Source organism: Protopterus annectens, chromosome 11.part0 (genome assembly GCF_019279795.1).
Source record: "Protopterus annectens isolate FY-2018-M chromosome 11.part0, PAN1.0, whole genome shotgun sequence".
Classification (NCBI taxonomy): Eukaryota; Metazoa; Chordata; order Ceratodontiformes; family Protopteridae; genus Protopterus; species Protopterus annectens.
In genome coordinates, this window is record NC_056745.1 from 346,893,972 (window position 1) to 346,918,406 (window position 24,435).

The window sequence follows — 24,435 nt, forward strand, 5'->3', positions numbered from 1 at the left end:
AGCTACATTCAAATCTCTAGCCTACTGTGAAGTAAAGAAAAATACCATACTCTTAGTGTGACCTCGGAGTGAGAATATTTAAGTAGGGAGGGTGTGGGGAGCACAACGTAAAAGTAATGTTTTTTTTGTTTTGTTTTTTTAAACACACTTTAATGAAAGCACTTTTTCGGTGAAGGTGTTTTCGTTAAAGTGGGTTCGGTGATTGTGGATTCGGACTATTGCACTTTCATTCAGTAGTCCTAGATCTATATATATATATATATATATATATATATATATATATATATATATATATATATATATATATATGTATTCACACACATATGTATATGTATATGGATCTACTTCACATAATTGAATTTTCACTTGCCCGAAAGGTGGAGGGACGAGATGACTTCACTGGGAGCTTGCTTTCGCAAACACTCGGATCACAACAGTTTTACTCTGAGAAAGGAACCATTTGGCCACCATGACAAAATCAACAAACAGATGCAAATCAAACCCACCCAGGCTCGGGGCTTTGCCCCCTCACACCCCTCAAGTGGGGACTTGCACCCCCTACACCCCCCCCAAAGTAAATACACCAACTCCAAGATTGCACTACATTGGGGAAAAGGGCAAAAATCACTATGGTGGACAAGTGTTTGCTTTCCTGGAGTGGGATTCCAGTGATCCGAGTATTCATGGGGGCCGGTTTTCAGTGTGGTCATCTTGTTCTTTTTGGTTTTGGGTAAGTGAAAATTCAATCATGTAAAGAGGATTTGCATATATGTATATAAATATGTGTGTGTGTGTATATATATATATATATATATATATATATATATATATATATATATATATATATATAGACACACACACACACATATACAAATACATTGATAATAGAGTTTGATTAAGTGTAAATAATGTAGTGCATTCTAAAATTGTAATTAGCCATGATAGTAAAGAATGGAGTTTTTAGGGTGGCCACGGTGGTGCAGTGGTTAGTGTTGCTGCCTCACAGCAAGAGGTTCTCCAGTGTGATCCTTGGCTGGGGTGCCTTCTGTGCAGAGTCTGCATGTCCTCCCTGTGGTCACATGGGTTTTCTCTGGGTGCTCCGGTTTCATCCCAAAGACATGCTGTAGGTGGATTGGACACTCTAAATTGGCCCTAGGCTTGAGTGTGTGCATGTGTGTGTGTGTGTGCCTTCTGTGGAAGGTTGGGTGCCGGGCTGGCAACTCAACACTGTAAAACTCCACTGCCAATCATGAGCGGACAGGTGATCCGCTGTGGTGACCCCTAACCAGGAAAAGCCAAAAGAAGAAGAAAAACATTTACTTTACTTCTGCACATCTAGCATTCAAAACATGAAAGCTACCCTTGTGGGTATAGATGATCCATTGACAAAATGAAATGGGCATCAATACTGTTTTGCGTACCATCACATATACAAAATACATTCAAAATATTCAGCTATTAATAAGGCATTTTGCTCATGATTAGTAATTTAATTTTGTGCAGGAATGGTAATAAAATGCATAGCTTTGTGCATAACATAGGAAACCATACATTACAGCTGTGATATCCTGTGGTTTCTTTTCTGTATTGTAGATAGTTATTAAGCACACATTACTAAACACCTTTAACAGAGCCATACAGCAGCATCTAAAACTTTTACTGATATGACAGGCAACTGACAAGAGATGGTAGATCATGTGACATACTAAATATACTTAGTCTTATGGCCATTGAACCCTTAAAGGAATAGTAACTATATACATAAATACTAAATTCTGACTAGTTTCAATCTTACAATTTATAATGTAAATATTAGCCACACCATATTATACTGTACTATACTATACTATGCTATTCTAAATATGAAATGTAGAATACAGTGAAAATATATAGCTTTTAGGATTTGAGCAACATTGTTTCTGTTTAAACAAAGCAGCTATTATGTCAGTCTTTGATATCTCATTTTCTATCTTAGTAGTCATATCACCTTTGCAGAGGTTTCACTAGTTTGCCAAATCTCCTTTTTCTGTTACCACATCTGATAGTTAAATTCAGTTTATTTGTCTTAGTAGGTCTTATTATGCCATGGTCTTATGAGTCTTGATTGAATAACTTAGTGCAATGTCACATTCAAAATAATGTATCTGGTATTCATGTCATCTCCTGGAATTCTTATGATATCCAGTAGTTTATTTGAACTATTGTTATTTTTAGAAAAAGAAGACAGGCCTGCTTTGTATAAGTGCCTTTTTGTTTCTTCTATGTATATTACCTGGTTTGAGCTCTACAATGTTAGATCTAGGAGTTATAGGCCTTCCTGATGCAAAGGGATAAACCCCTGACTACATTCCAGGTGACATGCGTTGTAATACCAGCTCTGACCCTTTATGAAGGCAATTGGATATACATATTCTGAACAGGAAGAAAACAGTTCTCAGCTGGCTCTTTGATCTTGTATGATAACTGGAGGCTTACTCATAGCAGTAAGCTATTGCAGGGAGGATGTGAGCTATGACTAACTAAGTTGGTGATGATTGTCTTTGCTCCTGCATTTGACTGAGTATATATGCATGGGGCTGATGGGCATGCAATTCCTGTTGTGATGCAGGTGTTCGTATCCTCACATGAAGTAGAGTAACATATGCCTCCATTATCAGAAATTCTGCTGAGGGCACAAGAAATTCTCATGTTTATCCAATTGTTACTTTCACTGGGGGAGTTGGACAGTACTAGACAAACACTCCTCATATGGGATAATGAAATAGCTGAGCTTAATAGGGGAAGGCTTGATGATTTGTAGGTATGAAAGCAAAATAATAATAATAATAGTAATAATAATTATTATTATAATAATAATAGTAATAATAATATAATAAAGATATCTTGGACTGGTAACTGAACTTACGGCCACAGCTTTGTGCTACTCTGGGTGTCTATCAAGCAGATTTTGTCCATTTTTCTTCTAGCTGTAGATATGATAGAACCCTTGCTATTTTATCTTAGTAAAGCTTTTGTTTCTGACAAACTTTTTTGCCAGATCTCCTGTATATTTGGAATAGCCTCAGGATAGAGTGACACTGAATATAGGTAGTTTCCTCTTTACTCTTCTCCACATCAATAACTGTGAAGGTGACAGCCCGACAGGGTGTAGAACAAAGTTTCTATATTCCACTGAAACTATGAGCATTGCTTTGTTCTTGCAGCACACTTCTTGTGATATTTGTAACTGTTAAGATGACTCTTTCAACTTGACCATTGGACTGTGAATATCTTACACTAATAGGAACATATCTAAATCCCAATTCTTGTATAAATTTGTGAAACTCAACCCACAAAATGATGAACATGGTCTAAGATAAGGATATCTGGAAGACCATGGCCTGAGATAAGGAAATCTGTAATCCCATGTCTGCAAACTATTGCTTTAAGCAACAGGATGACTGAATTGTATGAGTTATATCTGATTTTAATCACTTCTGGATACTTTGTGCAGTAATTAACATGAATAAGATAATGAGAAACCAGTCAGTCGTAAGTATGTTCCATGGCTTTTCTGGATTCTGATGTGCAAGCATTTCTTCATTCAAACTATTTTTATGAACCATATTACATATTTTACAATTCTTTAGTATCACATCAAAGAGATGAACCATACTACCATGTGTGTTTTCTTTATACTTCAATTTTTTTCAATTCTTTGTCTTGCAGTTGATAAGGTACTGTTATTCTCCTGGATTTAAACAAAACTTGTACACAATTGAGCTGATCAATGAACATATACCAATCTGAATTTAGTTTTGAAATGTCTTCTTTTCATTTGGATATCCTGATATCATCATTTGTATCAAAAACTGTGTTTATATATTAGACTCAGACTTCACAATTTATTGCATGGCTTCCTTAGATACTAGGTAGAGTGTAAATGACATTCACTTTTAAGTCACACTTTAGCAAGTTCTCTTTTCTTTGTCTCAAATTAAGCTCTACTTAATACATTTACAATTTAAATAAATCTTTCTTCCTGTTATGTATCCAGTTGTAATCTTACATTTCTATACATCAACAGCATTATTGACAGATGAAACAGTCCGTTACATAGAAGCTTCAAAAATGTCCTGCAATTCCTTACAATCTGTGTCAAGGCAGAATTTTTCTCATACATGTATTTTGTAAAGCTTTTCACAACCACACAGTAGCTAGAAGCTCTTTGTCACTCTGAGCATGCCTTGTTTTCAGTTCAAGTCAATACTATGGATGCTAAGCAGTTGAATAACCTTCTTGCAGTAACCAATCCCAAATTGATTGGCATCCAGTTAAAGCCCACTGATTTTGTCATATCATAATAGTAAAGAACTATAGATTCTGTCACTAATTTCTTTAACAATGTAAAACTCCTTTTTTCTTTTTTGTGTTCCTGCAATAAAATATCATTAACTCATTCACTCCAATGGAGCTCAGGAAGTTTGCACTTTAACTTTCAATAGGTGGAGCCTAAGCCTTTTGACAGAATCAAATTATGTCCTCACATTTCAAACAAATGTTCATATTTCTGGAACCGCAGGGCTTATGAAAGAAGTATGAATGGCAAACAATTCAGCACAAACTATCTTTATAGGGGTAGTATTCTTTAGGTTCTAGGTCTTAAACTGAATTTTATGTCACAGTAAACACAATAACTACCGCATTTGTAATATTTTGTAAACAACTTAGAATATCTCAGCAACCACTCAAGTTTCACAAATATGTGAGCAACATTTTATTCATCTAGCTGAGAGCTATATATGAGGTTAAGGAGTTCTGTCTGTGTAACTTGATGGTTGAGATATTTAGAAAAATGTGAAAATTATATCTATATAAATTAATATCATAAAAATAACAGTTAATATCTATTTACCTGCACTAGACAGAGGTCAAATATTAATGCAGTTGAGTTTGCCATTGTGCAAGCTTTAAGATGAAATTTTTAAAACTGTACATAGCAACATTTTGGAATTATTGATGCAAATATGAGCAAGCAATATTTGATGCCTAGAGGCGTCAGTAGGAGTTAACTGCAGATGCACCTGGATGTGTCACTCAGATGTAATAAATTAAACAATTTTTTTAAAAGCATTGACATTTCTCATGTTAGAAATAAACTGACTAAACCATACCAAGAAGTAGTAATTCAGCTTGATTATCCATTTTTTGGATCGTTTTGTCTTGGTCTTTTTAAAAAAAATCTCAGTATATCATAGTCTACTTTGATATCTTCACAAACTAAGATATAATCCATCCATCCATCCTCAATGCCTTTTCTCATGTTTGCATATGGGGTTGGGGTGTCACTTCAACAGTGACAATTATCTCGAGCCAAGGTTTACACCACTGGGTGGCTAGCCCTGCTGCGATAATTCATTCATACCACTCACTCACACACTCTCACCTATGGCCAATTTAGAGTGTTCACTCCACCTACTACATGTCTTTGGAATGTGGGAGGAAACCGGAGCACCCACAAGAATCCCATGTGATGGCAGGGAGGACATGCAGACTCCGCAGAGCAGGCACCCCAGCCGAGATACTAAATGTTTATAACTATCTCCAATCAATCTATTTTCTGTGCAACACTCACTGAAAAAACATAGGTGCTAAAGAAATACCATATGGTACTGTTATGAATCAGTATCTTTCAATTGAAAGGATGAAAGGACACAGGAACTGTCTGGATCAAGTCTGATTTTCCAGAACTTCTGATCAGCATTAAACACTGAAAAATGTTTAGCTTTAATATCCTAGCTACAACCTCTTGACAAAAGTCTTAAGTTGTTAATTGTCCCCTTAAACATACTGTGTTCAAATCTTACAAATCGGTGCAAATTCTAATCCTTTGGTTTAACTACAGTCACCTCACCACAGTCTCATGCAATATGCTTTGATGGTTTAACTATCATACTTATCTGCCTTATATACTTACATTCATTTTCACATCTTCATCTAAATGCAACAGGAACTCTTCTTGGTGTAAGTGCAACCAGCAAAATCTCTGGGCACTGCTTAATTTTATGATGATCTGGAATAAAACCCCAAGGACCAGGTCAGCATAACTTTCAAAAATATCAGTTGTGTCATCTAATCTGTTTGTCTGTGTTTGTATTTACTTTCGCCCTGTACATTGTTGTTCTCATTACACTTTGCTATAATGCACTAAATTAATTTACATCTGCTCTGCTTGATTTCATAAATTGTCTGTTTCATGAGCATATAAATTATCTACTCTGTGGACCTGAATATCACATTTTCTTGACTGTTATCTTCACAAACATGTGAATTATCTTCTGCATAAGTGTGGGAATATTAATTTCATGAAGATATCAATGTTTGCTTTTAGTAACTGCATACTTCACTCTCAGGGACTGCAGTTTCACACTGTGTATACTCTGAATCATGATCAATTGTTCATATGTTATTCTTTTCAGAATATTGGGGTGTTGTGGGGGCACAGTTTGAAAAGAAAAATTGTAGGCTATATATCTGTAAACATAACATAACTCTTTTTTGACTCAGCAGTATTAGCTTATGACTTAAAAGAATTAATAATACAGGTTTTAGCATTGTTTTTGCATTACAGACTCATATATGTGCATGTTCTTTCTCTAAATATATTACACTCCACCCTGTTGTTAGGGTTACCATTAATATTTTGTCATTCCAATGATTCCTTCTGTGGAAATATTATTGTCCTTCTATTATTTCACTGCAGTTAACATAAATGGAATTCACAAATAATCATTTATCTGCTTCTAAGTTATAGACTGAGTAGTCTAAACTCCTGTTTGCATCAAATAGTCACAGAACTATTTTTATCCCTTAGATTTTCTTTTTTCTGGTTTATATATTTTTCCATGGTCAAACAAACCACATTTTCTGCATTCATTATTCAGAGCAGAGCAATAATTGTTGCTGTGCTTATAACCAAATGTGGTGTATATTTCACTGAATCCATCTTATTTTCAATTATACTTTCATGGGTGATTTCTTGTTATGCCCATTTACAGCCATGTGAATTCTGTACTACCTCATATTATTATATGTACTAGAAGAATCTCTTAGCTTTATCTTAGTGCCTTTTGTCCTAGTTTAATCGTGCACATATCCATTTCCTTTGCAAGCTGTCTTATTTGAATACTTAATTTGTTTTCTTTGTACAGGTGCTAAATCAGATTTACTTGGATGTTTATATATCACTTTATTATTTTTATATGTAAAATATGTTTTCTCTGTGTAATGACTCATGCAATAAACTCACATTCTTAGTTGCATATGCAGCAAGAGATCCTTGCAGCCCAAGGTTTCTGGAAAAAAAATTATATATGTATAGTAGATTTTTTCTTGATGATACAGTGCTACCTAAATATGCTTTTTAATTACTGTTAGGTCTGTATTCTGCTGTTTTGTAAGGTTAAATGTGTTGCATGGCTTTAGTGTGTGATCTGCAGTAAGATGAATAAAGGTACCTACTTCTACTTTTTTAATTTCCGTAGCCTAGTGAGACATAAAACAAAAGAGATCAAACTGGGAAACCATTGTTTCCAATTTTCTGTTAAATTAACATGAAGAATTATAGACATTGGTCTATTTAGTCATAGAACAGCTAACATGATGAAGAGATTCCATGGAGTATTTAGAATTATTTATGTGAAAGAACTGTAATTTGCTGCTGCTTAATAAAGTGAAAATGATGTTGCCCCTGACAAGCTTCTTGTATTTATCATGTATCTTAATGGTGCTTTGTTCATTTATGCTCTTATTTTCTGACCTTTTTCCTCTTTTTGGCATTTGCTGCTTGTTTTTTCTCACCATCATTGTTTTTTTTATTTCTGAATTTCAACTGGTGCTATATTGACAGATGCAAGCTAATTTCTTTTTCATTTCTTTCTACATTTTTTCTTCAGTTGTAGATTTGTAGTATAACTGGTGGCTCTATCCCTCTCACCTCTGTACTTGTGCGTGCTGTACTTTCAGATGTTCATATGTGTAGTGAAAAAGATTAGTGCCTCTCGGCCACCGTGGAGCTTGATACACTGGATCACATGCTGGAAATTACTAGTGCCCATGCAGTCATCCAGGCCCTCCTTTTCAGAATGGATAAATGAGTCTGAGAGTAATTGAGAGGGGGGTTATTAGATAGATGTTGGAGTCTTTGAGAAGTGATATTCTCAACTTTCTTAGTTACATTTATATGAAGTTTCATTGAAAATATGTTTCATTGTGTGCTTGTGTCTCTAGGAGGTATACTGTACACAAATAGTTTCAAATAGAAAAGGATCCATGAATGGACGGTGAGAAGATACAGAGCAAATTGCTGTAGCATTTGGCTAAACGATGTGCCCTAAATCTTTCATTTTTTTTGGGAATAAACCTTGTATTGCTTCAAAATGCAGTACATGGTATGTGTGTAGTTTGTAAAACAAGGTGCAGTATTCTTTAATCAGTCTGATATAGTCTGGATAAAGGGTGGATAATTACTTCCCTGATGTGGCTCTTGACTACCATAGATTAAGTGAGCACTTCTATATGCATACCGGATGATAACATATGTGTATCAAATGAAAGGCCATTTTTTACAAAGACTCCGAGGTATTTTACCATTTTGTCAACATTTGGTTACCACCTATCAATAGTATATCAAATTGACATTGAGGTGTCAAATAAACAAAACAAAATTGCAGCTAGGCTATTGGACTAAGCAAATGTATGGAAGCTGAATAGACATAAGTTGAAAACAAAGCAAAGTTCCAGCAGACAGACGTATTTAATAAAAATGGTTAGCGCTTTCACGATTAAAAAAGCACTTCATCAGACAAACAATATTACGTAGGAATATACTTTTAAAATGAATAATAATGTCAAAACACTCCACCTCATAGAATCAATTAATATTTAAAGAGTCAGCATCAGCATCATAAAACAACAAAATAAAGCAAAAAACAAAAATACACATTGCATTTTGACAGATTATTACTCATTTTAAAAGTATGTTCCTATATAATGTTGTTTGTCTGATGAAGCATTTTTTTAATCGTGAAAGCGCTAATCATTTGTATTAAATACTGCTGTCTGCTGGGAATTTGCTTTGCTTTTTATTTATTTTTATTGAGGCGTCAAACACCATAGTGCTGCATTTTTTTGACACTGAATACGACCTAGTTTTTACTGTTGAATTTCTGTGTAATGTTAAGTGCTATTTGAACAGAGGTGATACCAAGAAATGTAAGGACACTGATCCCAAGTTTGTAGCCATCTGCATATTTTTGATCCAGGCAGTCAGTTTTCATATATGATAAAAAAATGCCAAAACAAAGTGTTGTATATGGCCGCATATTGAGTTGTGGCTCCATGTTGTTACCATTTATTTTATCTTTAGATACCTATGTTTATATATGAGTCTGTCATGGAATATAACATGAAATGCTTTAGTCAGATCAAAGTGAGGTAAATGGGCAGATAAAGCTTCATTCAGGGTGGCAGTCACACTAATGAAAAAAATTACTAGGTTAAGAATATAAGATCTGTGTTTGGCAAAACTCTGTTGCATTAATTTGCAGAGAAAAAATTACCTGTTTGCTTCATTAACTTCCATGATGTTTATTTCAGTCAGCTTGCACAATTTGCAGGTGAGGATGTCAGTCTATAGTTACTGAGGTCCACAGAAGGGCAAGCCTTCAGAACAAAAACATACATATAGAGCGTTTCTCCCTGGGCCTCCACTGAAAATTGGCTTTGTTCCAAGCTGGACTTTCCTGGTTAACAAATGTTAAATAAATAATTGAATAAAGAAATAATTAAAATGGAAACACCCTGATCTAATTATTGGGGATGCAGCCAATCACAATGCGTTATTAATAATATGAATAACTTTAGTCTTTCAGTTTCATCTTTTTCAGTGAACTTTTTTTTCTGATATAACTGAGGGCAGAAGTGACAATTTTTAGAAGTAATTTCAGGTGGGATTATTTTTCAGGAAGTAGAAAACTAGATGGGTTTCCCTTTGTTGACAATTTTTTTTTTAATTTGTATACTAGGTGTTAACCCTATCTGGAGTCTGCATCATGCTGATGCTATTTTGTTGTAGCACACTCTTATTCCTTGCCCTTCAGTTTTTCTGACATAATTATAGAAGGCTTCATTACTGTTGGCCATACTGACGACAATTTTTTTCCTTGAATAAAGCTTTGACTCTTTCAGTTAGTTTGGGGTTTTCTTTTTAGATGGAGATAATCTTAGCCATGCTGTGTCAGGTTACATAAAGTATGAACATGTCCTACACTCTTTAGGTTTATTTTAATAACGTGTTGAATTTGTCACTCCACCATTTAAGTTTATTGCAAAATTTTCCAAGCTGTAGAGATATTAAACTGAGGTATTGTCTGCTTAATTCAACAGTATCTCAGAAGGGTGTAAAAGATCCCATGGCAACTATTTATAGGTGTAGGGGAAGATTCCCAATACCCAGGGCAAATTTCCCCTTAGTATTATAAATAGCACCTTAGGCTTTCCCTAAAAAGAGGCCGCTAAAATATATCTATATTTATCTATATAATAGAGATGAATTTATTGATGCAGTTCTTTAAAGTCCTCTCTGGTGCTATGAATGATATATATGTTTTGTGAAGGTGTGTAATGTATGTTTTTTTGTAAGGTGACACAAGGTAATTGTTCAAGGCATTACAGTTGGCATTTGAAAATTCCTTAAAGATGGTATCATTTTGTGTTAGGCTTGGTATGGTTTGGTGTAAATGAAAAATGTTGTTGACTGGGTCAGGGTGAAAAGAGGATACTGAAAGGAGATTCATGCAGAAGAGTGGGGCTGGGTAATGGTGCTATGCTTTGAAAATCTTCTAAACACCATGGGTTTCACTTCACCAATGTCTGTTGTGTCCTTTTTTGACTGTTGCTGACCATTATTGAGGCATTAACATAAAGCCACACAAGGCAGACATATAGAAGTGTCTGAACTGTTTACTGACATGGAAGGTAACTGGTACAGATGGAAGACCACATGATACACTGCTTTCACTTAGCTTTCTAGGTACTGAGCAGTGAAAGGGATAGTAAATATGTATGCATGTATGTATATGTGCGTATATATATATATATATATATATATATATATATATATATATATATATATATATATATTCTCTGACTGTTAGTTAGCTCTCCTAGATAGTATAGCTTGTACTGGTGTTAGGACATATTTTTCACAAATCACCTATAGAAAGGATAGTCAGGTCTCTGTGAATGAAAAGATTTTTTGGATAAACACCTACATGGAAAAAAATCCTGTTTTAAAAAATGGAAATGTGTAGAGCATCCAAGTCTTCTTTTGGGCACACATGTTCAGACAGGGTGGTGTGCATTTGTCTAGATCAGGGAAGAGAATTTTTGCAGCAAACATTTGACAAACACTAGCCAGGATTTTTGCCAGGTCAAAAATGTAACACTTCACAGATAGCAACATTTGATGTATCTCTGATGGTTGTTAATGCTAGGAGCATTTGTGATGACTGTGTCCTGGCCCAGCAATCAAGGAGCCTCAATCCTCACCACTAACACCAGTCTTATATAAGAGGAAAGGATAACAAATACACACAGTAAAGTACAATTTCCCTTAAGTGCACACAGAGATCACAGTCAGTCTGGGGCTGGTTACTTCCTTGCTCTCCAGGTCCTCAATAAGACTCCCCACTGGCACAGCTATAGGGTCCAGATTTCAGCCTAGCTGGCAAGCTAACCTCCAACACCCTCTCTGTCCCACCAGTGCTTCATGTCCCTGCCCAGGTAGCTGACACACCACACACACTTTGATATAATTATTTATACAACTTCACCGACACTCCTGGGAAAGGCTGACACAGATTCTCCAGCTGTGCCCCTTTACCCAGACTATACAATAGTAATTACTGCCACCACCAGCTAATACTTAGCTACCCAAAGGCCCTTAAAAGGGTGTGCAATTATTACTGTGCAATATTATTATCCAATTGGTAATATGACTATTCAGTCTAAGGCTTATTAGAGTGTCTTATTGCAATAAACTCTATAAATATGAAATGTACTCTAGAGCTTACTTATCTCTACACAAGCCAGCCACAGGTAAAAGGTTTTAAAATATTTAATAATAAATAATTAAAAACACAAGACAATACTACTACACCACACTGATATCTAAGAGTTCAGGGATCACAAAAACTTAAAACAATACAGTAGGAAAGTTCAAATATAACAGAAAAACACTTGTCTAACATTCTTCTAAGCTCCTAGCTATTACTACAAGAAAACATACTTCTAAGGTACTACTTACATAAGAAAACAGGCAGAGTGATGATAAGTTAGATATCAAGATCAAAATGCTCCCAGTCTCTCACTGAACAATATTTTTAAACTCACTAACAAACATCTTTGCTAGGCCCTCCCAAATTACAGCATTTTGACACTTATGCTTTCCCAGTATACACATTACATCATTTTAACACTTAGTCTGGAGTTCCCAGGCCAACAAACTGCAATATTTTGCAATCTAACACCTGCTCAGGAAACTACAACAATAAAAGACATTTCACATGTACACTCTAGCTATTATTCCTTAAGTTAAGAAAATAGAAAGAATGTGTTCAGTCAGCCACTTCAGCACCACCACTATTTAGATAATTTTACTTCAAAGAACATTTGAAATGCTTGGCTTAGTATTCCTTACAGCAGATGGCAATGTTGCTACATTCCTGAACTTCACATTTTTACAATGTTTTCTTTCATTTAAGAACACAAGCCTGTATTTTACATTTATATATACAAAAAATAGAATTATGTATCAGATTCTATTTGACTAGGCTGGTAGCCTTCGCCCATCTTCCCCCAATCTTTACAGCATTAATAATAACGTTTTTTTTATTATAAAATGTGCTACATTCCCACAAGATTGATGCTGTTATTGTTTGTGAAACATAGTTAAAGAACAGTGTCTGGAAACCAATTCTGACAGGGTATAAATGTTTTTAATGTAACAGACATTTTAACAAAAAAATCAGGTGGAGGTGTTATGATAGGGATTAAAGATAATTATGAGACCTGGGATTATTACATGTTCAATGATAACACCAATACTATAGACTTTGTAACTGTGACAATAAAGACAACCCTGGAACATATAACAATTGTTGGAGTGTATAGATCACCAAAGTCAAGCACAGGTGACCTAGTGGAATTCATACATTTCTTGCATGAAACACAGGTGGGAAGAATAATATTAGCTGGGAACTTAAATTTACCAGGAACAGACTAGAATAAAATTGATTCAACAACATTAGTAAGGAAATTATCCACAATGTATATTCAGGAACAACAATTGCATCAGACTGTAAAAAAACCTACAAGTGGACAGAACATACTAGACATTGTCTGTGTTCCTAAACAAATAACTGTTACTTCAAGTCAAGTTTTACCACCATTGATGTGCAGTGATCATGGGGTTATAAAGGTTAATATGTTGCTAGATAATTCTGCCAAACTGAAAGCTAAGACAATGCACAGAAAGTTAATTACAGATTACAGGGAAGCAAAACAGTTACTATATAAAACTAATTGGAATGATGTGTTCAGTGGAAAAACTGCTGATGGAATGTGTAAAGTTTTGAAAGAGAAATTGTTTGAGTGCAAAAAGTAAAAAAAAATGTATAACATTAGGATCTAGGCACCCAACATCAAGAGGGTATATTTCCATAAGAACAAGATACCTGATTAAGGTGAGAGGCAAAAAATATAAGAAATGGAAGAGAGGTCAAACTACAACTTTGAAAACTGAAATAAATGAGCTGAACAAACAGATTAAGCATAGTGCTAGACAAGATGAAAAAAATAAAGAAAATTTATATAAAGATATCGAGCATAATAGGAAACCTTTTTATAGATACATAAGATGTGCAAGGAGTAAAGATACACAAGCTGATACACTGTGTGTGGATTCTAAAATTTATTCTCAGACACAACAGATTATGGACATATTTACAAAATCTTATGTAAAACAGTTTGGCTCCACAAAAGGGGTGGTAAGTTGTCCTAGTGACATACAGGTAACCCCAGATACTGGAATCAAATTAGATTATATTGAAAAAGAACTGTGCAAACTGGCTCCAAACAAAGAGCAGGGAGGAGATGGAATAAGTAACAATGACATGAGAACATTTCAGCAAGAAAGTACACTACCATTATATCTATTATTCACTAAGTCATATATATATATATATATATATATATATATATATATATATATATATATGGAGAGATTCCTCAAGATTGGAGACATGCACTTATTAAACCTGTCTTTAAAGGAAAGGGGAGTAGGACAAACCCAGAATCATATAGACCCTTAAGTTTACTTTCATGTTGTGGAAAAATAATGGAGAAGGTAATACTGGATAAGTTATTGTCAGAACTGGATAGGTTGGGACTTGAAACCATATATCAGCATGCAAATGTTGAAAATAGATCTATTACCACTTGTAACATGATGTTCTATAATAATATAATAACAGTTATGAATGAAAAATTGTGCTGTAATGTGATTTATATAGATTTAACTTCAGCATTTGACAGGGTCATACACAAAACACTGATCAATAAATTGGTACACCTAGGTATTGATGTACTGTTGATAAGATGGGTAATTGCATGGCTTACACAACTGGACAGGTGAAATCCTTGGTTACAGTCAAGGTATCCCACAGGGCTCAGTCCTAGGCCCTTACTTGTTTAGATTGTATCTTTCGGACCTTACTTTTTCATCTGAGGTGTTCTACAGTCTATATGCTGATAACCTGCAATTGGGTAAACTGATTACAAGTGTTACAGATAAGGCATGCCTGCAAAATAAGTTGACTAAATTGACCATTTGGGCACAGGAGAATAATATGCTGATAAATGCATCAAAAACTAAGCATATGAGATTTGGGAGACATCAGCTGAAAGGTGAATATTTAATACAGCACACTGATTGAAACTGTAGACTCATTTAAGGACCTGGGCATATGAGTTTTTCTAATCATATCAACCAATTGGCTAATGATAGTTATAGAACTATAGGTTGTATAAAAAGATTTATAAAGTATAGGAAATTAAACAAAATGAAGTCATTGTTTGTTAGTCACATTAGACCCAAACTTGAGTATGGAATAACAATATGGAAACCCTGTCGGAAAACAAGCATGAATAAATTGGAAAGAGTACAGCAGAAATATACCAAGGGCATCCATGGATATGAAAATCTAAGTTATTATGAAAAACTTAAATATCTGAACTTGTAAAGTGCCTCTTACAGATATTTAATAGAATATCTTATTCAGGTATATAGGGCATTTAGAGACAACTACTTCTGGGAATGTTTGGGGTTATCAAAACGTACTAGAGAATCATCAGACAACCTATGTAGAAGATTCTATAGGAATGAGAAGTGTGCTAATTGGTTCTCTGACAGAATAGCCGATGCATGGAACAGGCTACCAAATTACATTAAAGCAAGTACTAGTTTAGATATTTTTAAGAACAGCCTGGGCATTTATTAAGGGAACAAGTGTTTTTGGTATATTGACAAGCTGGAAGGGCATTAATGCCCATGCTTGAAACATTTGTATGCATGTATGTATGTATGTATGTATATATATATATATATATATATATATATATATATATATATATATACACACACACACACACACACACACACACACACACACACACACACACACACACACACACACACACATATATATATATATGTATATATATATATATATATATATATATATATATATATATATATATATGTGTGTGTGTGTGTATGGGTCTCCTTTCATTTACTGAATTTACATTTCATCAAACAGGAAATAACTGAGACCACTTTTTCAAAAAAACATTATTCCTAAACCTCACTATGCCGAGTTTTGTTTAAGCAAAATAATTACTGTGATGCTGGTAGTGTGAGACGTACAAGTATATAATGTTTACATACCTTCTCGTACACCATACCAGTTCTGTTGCATGGTGGATATGCCAGTAGGTTTACAAATATTCAACTTATGGAAAAGTAATTTTCCAGTGCTCATAGCTTTTAAACGGAGATCACAATTCAGAAAGGATCAGAAAATCTACCCTTGTTGTCACTGTAGTGTGATCTTGGAGTTGGTATATATAATTTGCAGAGGGTGTGCAGGGAGGCTTGCCCCCCTGCAAAAACAGAATACGTGTTGTTGTGTGGATAATTTTTAAATAGTTGTTATGTCGGTGTTTTGTAGTTCAGGATAGGGAGGTGTCAAAATAGTGGTTTTTCAAAAAAGTGATCCCGGTTATTTCACATTTGATTAAATGTAAATTCAAGAAATTAAATGAGACCCATATATACATATATATAATCCCACTAAGTACATTTTATCTATGACACATTTTATTTGCAAAAAAAAAAGCGTCACAATTGATCTAAAACACATTTCATATAAAACACAAATGATTGAATCACATTTGACAGAAAAGTTGTAGAAAATGACTGCTGGTGTGCTTTTAATCATATGAATTACAATGCAAATTAGTGTTGATCAGTGTTTGTATCTTGCAAATGTCCACTGTTATACTTTGTCTCTATATGTAGAAGTTTGTGTTTGTGCTACTCCTGCAGTGATTCACTATGTAAGGAGTTTTCTTTTTTCTCCACTGTGGTACAACTGGGGAGTTAGAATATTTAATTAATGGGGAGTGAATGATGCAGGGAAAGGTTTGGAGAAGCATTTTCTGCATGTGAAGTTTCAGATGTAATGTGGTTTTGTCTGTGTGTGTTTTAGATTAAGTGTGTGTTAAATACATTTTGCAGATGATTTGTAATTACAAGAGAAGTGCTTTAGAAAAATTATTATAAATATATATATATATATATATATATATATATATATATATTTGTGGAGCGGCCATGGTGGTGCAGCAGTTAGCATTGCCGCCTCACAGCAAGAGGTTCTCTGGTTCGATTCTCAGCTGGGGTGCTTTCTGTGTGGAGTCTGCATGTCCTCCCTGTGGTCGCGTGGGTTTCCTCCGGGTGCTCCGGTTTCTTCCCACATCACAAAGACATGCTGTAGGTGGATTGGACACTCTAAATTGGCCCTAGGCATGAGTGTGTGCATGTGTGTGCCTTCTGTGGAAGGTTGAGCGCCGGGCTGGCAACTTAACACTGTAAAACTCCACTGCCAATCATGAGCAGACAGGTGATCTGCTGTGGCAACCCCTAACCAGGAAAAAGCCAAAAGAAGAAGATATATATATATATATATTTGTATGCACATGCGTGTGTATATAGATATAGATATACATATTTCATATTCAGGTGGTTCTCTTCATAGATTTGGAGTATTGTTTTTATTGAATGGCTACACTCTTGTAACTGATGTAGTTCATGAAGCCAAGTTTCCATTCCAACATCACAACAAAGATAAACTTAACAGCTTCTCTAGAGTGAGACCCACTTGTAATAGAACTTCAGAGATGATTAATAATTGTTACACCCAACCCCTAAATGCAGCTATGATCAGATATCACACACAGTGCTAAAAGTGGACAGTGACAGCTGACAAAGACAGGAGTAGAGGTTAAGCATCTTTGTTTCTGCCTTCTATTCATGCCTCTCAACTGTCACTGAGTTTGCTTCATATTTTTATCATTTAATGGTAAATCACTGACATTATAGTTTCATACGGTAGTGCAGTGTTAGTGTTGTTGCCTCACAGCAAGAGGTTCTCCCGTTCGATTCTCGGCTGGAGTGCGGGGAGTGCCTTCTCTGTGGAGTCTGCATGTCCTCCCCGCAGTTGGGTGGGCCTTTAAAAGACATGCGTAAAAGGGCGTGCCTTCGTTGAAGGTTGAACGTCGAGCTGGCACCTCAGCATTCATGAAAATCTACTGCCAATCATTAGTGGACTGGAGTTCCGCTGTGGCGACCCCTAACCAGGAAAAGCCGAAAGGCAAACAACAACAACCTCTTATTAATCAAATCAGAGCAGTTTTTAAACATTGTCCCTGATATTGATTCTTTTCTACCCATTATTTTTGGATTGTCCACAATTCTTAAGCAAAGGGTGTGCTGCTGTCTTTTAGGCAGTGCTAAGTGCTACCAGCTCTCATAGTCAGGAAAACACTTCCCATTTGGACAGCTTTTTTTATTTTGTAACTGGTAGCAATTGAAAGCAGATACAACTCCATGCACTACAAACTACAAGGAATTGTGATCAGGCCACTGATCATAACATCTAATTGTGTGTTCTTGACATGGATGCCTAGATTCATCTCTTGAGCTTCACTTTCAAGGTGAATCTCTTGGCATCTATGTCTTTAACTCATAATATGCCAGTTATGATAGGAGACCTGATCACAATTCCCTGTGTTTATGATGGACTATGGAATGACATTGTTAAAAAACTTACCTCAGCAACCCTTTATGGCTCTTGTTTTATGTGGAAAGGATTAGTGTGCTTCTGATATGCTTTCCGTTGTTTTGTAGGCTATCTCCACAAGTGTATCAGTTTTACTCTTTGTGAATGCCTTGCCAAGCACATTTCAATAACCAATAAAACACTGCAGATCAAATTGACCAAAACATTATTTCTTTATTATGTGTATGGATACTTGTGTATAATCTCTGACACTCTCACTTTTTAAAAATAAAAATAAAATGTTCTTCCTGTATCCTTACTGTTGAGCCTATTGGTTTTCTTTGAGTATATTTGTGTTTGATTTCTCTGTGTGTATATGTGTGTTGTGTGTATGTGTGGGTGTACATGCTCACCTTTGCATGCATACAAGTTTCTTTCATACTGTCTACATCCTTGTCTATATATATCCTATAATGTCAATCAATCTTCATCTTTTTCTGTCTGTATATATCATGTACATGCAGTTACCTATAAAATTATCTACACATATATAACCATACCGACATACAGTTGATCAAATTGTTATTGCCAAGTGGCGGAACATTGACTATAATATAATTGTTTGTGTTTTTCCCTGTTTCACAGTTGTGCATCTGTAGAGTTATTACATATAATAGGCTCATTTGTTTGTGTGTGTGTGTGTGTGTGTGTGTGTGTGTGTGTGTGTGTGTGTGTGTGTGTGTGTGTGTGTGTGTGTGTGTGTGTGTGTGTGTGTGTGTGTGTGTGTGTGTGTGTGTGTGTGTTTATATGATTCCATTGTGTGAAACTAGAATGTGATCCCTCAGAAACTACTTTGGCAGTCACAATTGATAAGTACATTTCATTGCAATTCATTCTAACAGCATAGATTGAAAACAGTTTTGTGTAGGGATCAAGTCTCCTTCTCTGCACCCCAGTTTCCCCACAAATGTATGTGCCACTTCCAAAGCTGCAATACAGTGGAGAAAGGAATGAAGGAGAAACTCAGGAATAAAGGAGAAACTCTTCAAAACAGCACGACAGTATGGAACTATCACTATTTTTCACTCTAATATGAGCAAACAATTTCTGATGAATTGCTATGTAAAGAAACACAGACCAGAGGTACTTTCAAATATATGAGCCTGGTTTACAATTGTTATATGTTTTTCATTGTATATTATTGTTATTATTTAGTGATTTTGGAAATGGCATTTTACACTGTCATATATTAATTTATTCGATGCACAAGTGGTAGATGCCTGTTAGTTGACTTTTAAGTTTATTGTAGCCACTTTTCATATGCTCAAAGTTTCATAGGTACATACTAGGCTAATGATCATCAGAGCCTTTAAAAGCCTAGCCAAAGGACCCAACCCAAATAAACAAGTTTTTGTTGAGGGGGGCAAGCCCCCTGCACCCCAAATGTGTGGAGAGGGGCTGTGTCCCCCACACTTTCTGCAAATTAATTATTCCAAGTCAGAGACTGTGCAATCCCCGGGGAAAGGGCATATTCCCCAAACCTGGTGGTTGTCTGCCTTAGGTTCATAAGTGATTTCTAGGCTGACAACCTCAGGCACCTTTTTAAGCCTAGCCATGCTTCTCAAAGTGAGAATCAAACCCTTTACCTTGTATCTGTGAGGTAAATTCCATAAGCATTATGCCACCCTCCCTAGTACCAACTACAATCCCTGCTTTTGGCTGCTGCAGTAATGTGCTGTTAATTGATTATGTGAAAAGGGCTTTGTTATATAACAATTCTTATTTCTCAAATACATTTTCATTGATGATGCTGTAGGTAAGCCAGAAAAAATGGTATGCATTTGATGTCCTTCCATTCCCTGTTGCAGTATTCTTTATACTTGGGGATTCCCACTTCTGGTAGCCCAATGACTGGCCAGTATACAAAAGCCTATTGTTGCTTTAAGGTATGCCGAATGTCACAAGTATGCTTCTCGCATAGTGTAGGGCATAAAGGTGATGTCCAGATGTACCATCCTAAGAACTTCCTTGCCGCCAGTCTGACCACATCTGTAGATTGTCAGTCTGATCACATAAGTCATAACTGCCAGTTCGAATGAATCTTTCATTTGTCTGTTTGAACGCCTATGTCTTCTTGCTGGTACCAAGCCACTGCAGATAAGTAGCCCATTTGAGTTTCATTTTTTCTTATTTTTTTTGTTGCCCTTGGGGGTTAATTTCATCCAGGAAGGGCAAATGCCAGTGCAGGAGACAGATTACCCATAAAGACCACCATGATAAGTGTCTTTTTTGCCTAGGAGCATCTCATGACCATGCATGTTCTATTTGTCAGGCTTTAATTCCAAAACCCTGCATAGTAGGCTTTCTTCCCTTATCTTGTATCTTGAGAATCACTGCCTTAAGCTTCTCATTAAGGATACAATGGAAGGAACTTCCCACCCAGAGGGTCAGCCATTAGGAATGAAGAAGGTTAAAAAACTATGACTGGAATCTTCTGCTGTCCAGCCTCCACTGGGTGTTTCTCTTGAGGTCAGTGAGAACCCAGAGGCCACCTGGCTTTGTTATTGGATTCCTCTGCCATGACCATGTTGGAGACCGGCAAGGATCTAGCTTACAGCATATCCACTGAGGCTATGCAGGCATCCATTTCGGATGTTCAGGGGGAACCAGTGTTAATTATTTCCGAGGTGCCTAGGGGTGTTCCACAGATTTTAGTTAGGAAAGAAGTTCCTACTACTGTTATTGAATGCCACCCTGGGTCAGAGCCTTCTAAGTTTTATAAGGCAGACATTCCTTTAAAGAAGAAACAAAAAATCTAAACATGTTTCTCCTGCTCCAAGCGATCAACAGAGTGAGTGGCAGGCCTTTAATCAGGGTTTATTTGCCTTGATAACACTAAAACCTCTTCAGGGGGTTTCTATTCCAGTGCCCCCTTGGTCCTCTACTCCTCTTAAAAGACTCACGGAACAGGATTCCTCTTTGAGGAGGAAGAGTTGGATTCTGATGAGGATTCCCTTGCTTACTCTTCCCAAATTCCCTCTCCTTTAGATTATGGGTCAGAGGAAGAGGAATCTGATAGCATTGAATCCTGATACTCCCTTTGAAGAAATTTCATTTGGGGCACAATCACCAGGATAATGGAATCTTTTAGATGGGATTGTACTCAGGTCTCTGAAATCCATAAGAGGTACTATGAGTTGTTGCAGATGGAATCTCTGAAACCTTCTGCTCTTCATCCTGTTTTGGCTGCTTTGTTGGATGCCTTTTCCAATGCTTCTATAGCTCCTGATTCTCTGCCCCCTGCTCCCAAGAAGTCTGTCCTGCTGCTGACCGCTCAGTGGTGTCTGTAGTTCCTGACAAGTCCTCTCAGTTGCTCCCTTCACCTAAGTTAATGCCTTCTGATAAAGATAGAACCATGGAAAGGCTAGGTAAGAAGGTTTATACCTCAGCTACCCTAGCTTTTAGGGCTATTGACTATCATTATCTCCAGGTATGTGTTGACTTTTTTTCCCTCAAACTCTGAGGGTAAAACTTTAGGTCTTGTTAGGCACTTCCTCTCAAATGGTTCATCATTCTATCAAATGTAGCTATGTTGCAGCAGATGCCTCTTCTAGGCTGCTGCTTTTGATTCAGTGATGAGGAGGTATTCTTGGCTTAGGCTTCAACCTTTACCAGATAATATCATGGCTAATTTGATGGATGCTTCCCTTGATAATAAACATTTGTTTGGGGAAGCAAATGCTGTTTTTTTTAATTCCCTTCAGAATAAGGGGAAGGCCTTATCAGAACTCAAACATGTGTTTGTCTCTCCTGTGCCTACATTTTGGAGAAATTATACCAAAAAGCTAGCCTTTGCTTGTAGGCAATCTTGCCCTCCTTCTAAGGGCAAAACGAGTGGCAAGAGGGCTCTTCCTACTAAGAGTACTCAGACTGTAGGGATTCAGAAGCTTTCCTTTGCTGATAAACCAGGTTCTGTATGACTATCTGTCTCTTCCCAGCCACATTCCAATTTCTCTTCATCTTCCTCTTTCTCTTCCTGTTTGGCTTCAGATTACTTAGGATTCTTGGGTTCTGCTCATCATTCATCATGGATATTTCATGGTGCGGAAATCCCATCCCCCTTTTATAGGCATTCCTCAGCCTCCTCAGGAACAAATTCCTTTTATCCCAGAAGTTCTCTGAATTCTTTTGTCTCAGGGTACTATTCAAGAGTTTCCTGTATCACAAAGGGGGAAGGGGTTTTACTCCAGAATGTTTCTAGTGACCAGAAAAGCTGGTACTTGGAGATTAGTTTTAGATCTCACTCATCTAAATACCTTTTTGAAAGTGCCCTATTTTTGGATGCTGTCCCTTCAGACTTTTTTTCCTGTTTTTCTCCCTCAGGCCCATATGGTACCTCTGGATCTTGAGGATGCTTATCTCCTTATTCTGATCCATCCTCTTTTCAGGAAGTTTTTCCATATCTCTGTTGCTTCCTGGAAATTTCAGTTTTCTGCCTTGCCCTTTGGCCTTTCTACTGCCCCAAGGGTATTCACCAAATGCCTCGCTTCTGTGATTGCATTTTTCAGGTTTCAGGGGATCCAAATATTTCCTTACATGAATGACCTGCTGATTCAGGCATCCTCTCCAGAGATTCTTTTGCAAAATCTTCATTTTGCCATTTCCCTTCTTCAGAGCCTGGGGTTCACAATAAACTTCAAAAAGTCTTCTCTGCCTCCTTCTCAGGATTGGGTCTTTCTGGGTTGCAGGATTCAGATGATGCCTATGTGAGCATCCCTGCCTCCTCCAAAGGTCTTAACTCTCATTTCCTACTTTCAAACTCTTTTTCCTCTGTCCTTCATAACAGCCAGGGAGTTTCTGACAACCGTGGGTTTCATGGCCTCCACCATTCCTATGATCCATCTTGTCAAACTCCACATGAGAAAGTTTCAGTGGTTTCTGAAGTCAGTTTGACTTCAACATGCACATCCTCTAGACTTCATAGTTTTTCTTCTTCTTTGTCTCAAGAAGGAACTTCTCTGGTGGATCTAGTGGTTGACATTAAATCCAGAGCTCCTTTTCACCCTCATCTTCCCTCTCAGGAATTGTTCACAGATGCCTCAGGCATGGGCTGGGGAGCGGCATTTGGTTCCCTAAAGGTACAGGAGATGTGGTAACCTCTTCAGCCGAAAGAGCACATCAATGTCAAAGAGATGAGAGTTGATATACTGGCTCTTTAGGCTTTTCATCCTCTTTTTTTCTCCAGAGCTTCTCAAGGTATTCACAGACAATACCACAGTGATGTGGTATATAAACAAGCAGGGAGGAACAAGATGTTATCTTATTTGCTGGCTGGCACTCCTGGTGTGGGAATGATCTTGCTGTCCGGTATCAAGTGACTCTTCAGGCAGTTCAGATCTCTTCAGGTCAAAACATTGTAATAGACACTCTGAGCAGATCTTTAACTCAGTCCCACAAATGGATGCTTCACAGGGATATATTTCTGGACATTGTAAACCAGTGGGGTACTCTTCAGGTAGATCTATTTGCCTCCCCTCTGAGCAGACAACTTCCTCCATTTTGTGCCAGAGTCCTAGGTCCTCTGGTATGGAAGGTGGGCGCCATCTTTTTCCTGGAGGGTTGTTTCTTTATGCATTTCCTTCCCTTCCTCTCATTCTAAAAGTCCTGTTCAAAATTCAACAGGCCTCTCCCAAAATCTTGTTGATGACTCCCTTTTGGCAGAGACAGCATTGGTTCCCTTTTTTTCTGCATTTAGCTAAGAACAATCATCGCAAGTTGCCTCAGAAGGTGGATCTACTTACGCAAGATAAGGGATCTCTAATCCATCCCCACCTTTTCACTCTTCAACTGACACTGTGGGTGATAGGATTTTGATTCCACATAGGCACCTTTTTTCTGAGGATGTGCTGATGGTCCTGCAGGAGGCCAGGAAACCTACTACTATGAAATCCTACTTATCCAAATGAAAGAGGTTTTCTATCTGGTGTCTCTCTCG